Source organism: Arachis duranensis, chromosome 8 (assembly GCF_000817695.3).
Source record: "Arachis duranensis cultivar V14167 chromosome 8, aradu.V14167.gnm2.J7QH, whole genome shotgun sequence".
NCBI lineage: Eukaryota > Viridiplantae > Streptophyta > Magnoliopsida > Fabales > Fabaceae > Arachis > Arachis duranensis.
The window spans coordinates 41,932,301-41,933,215 of NC_029779.3; positions in this window are offsets into that span (position 1 = coordinate 41,932,301).

A 915-nucleotide genomic window follows, 5' to 3' on the forward strand; every position below is an offset into this window, starting at 1 on the left:
CTGAGACTTTATTTAAGTAAAATAATTTAAAGAAAGGGGTTTAAACGGTTTTAAGTAAGACTCAGGAAAAACTTTAAGGGTTCAATAGAGAGGACTGTTTTGGGACATGAATTAACTATTTGTAGTTTGTTCTGTATTTTTACGGCATTCACTTTCCTACTGAGAACATGCGAGGACGACGTTCTCATCCCTTACAGATTTTTCTTTCAGCAACAGGTTCAGAAATCCTTGGCATGGAGCCGCGACTGAACATCAGGGCTATATGCAAATATGCATCCATATTTTCTGTAGTTGGTTTAGCCTTAGACTTTTCACTCGCCATTTATTATCTTTGATTTTTAGAGGGGTAGGACTTGTATTTGAGAATCTTATAATAAGTTTATGTATATATTGCTATGTGAATATATATAATTTTGTGATTAAGAGTTTTAAAGTAAAGACCTTTCGTTTTCTTGATTAAAATTATGATTCGTATTCTCGAAGGCTCAATATTAAATAAATATAGTATAAAATAAAAAGGGTTAGATGTAGGTAACGCCTAAACTTTTAGTACGATCATGAAGTGCTAAAAGTTAGAGTGTTACAAAATCCCTCACCATGGGGACTTGAACAAACCACAGCTGTCAAAAATCTGAAGAAAATAACACAAGACTTCTCTTCTTTAAAGATTTCTAGCACAGAAAAAAAGATATTACAAACAGATGCTAGTGATGAATTCAGAGTGAGGCTGCTTCTTCTTCTCCAAAGCCTGAGAGTAGAAACCAAAGATGGAGTCACCGTCACAGAGAGAGGCAGAGAGCAGATCAGCAAAGCTTTTTCTTCTCCAACGCATGAGAAAACCTGTCATCCTCCACTGGAGAGTAGAGCTGCTTCTTCTTCGCCTCCACCGCCAAGCCCACTGTCGTGCCATCCTCT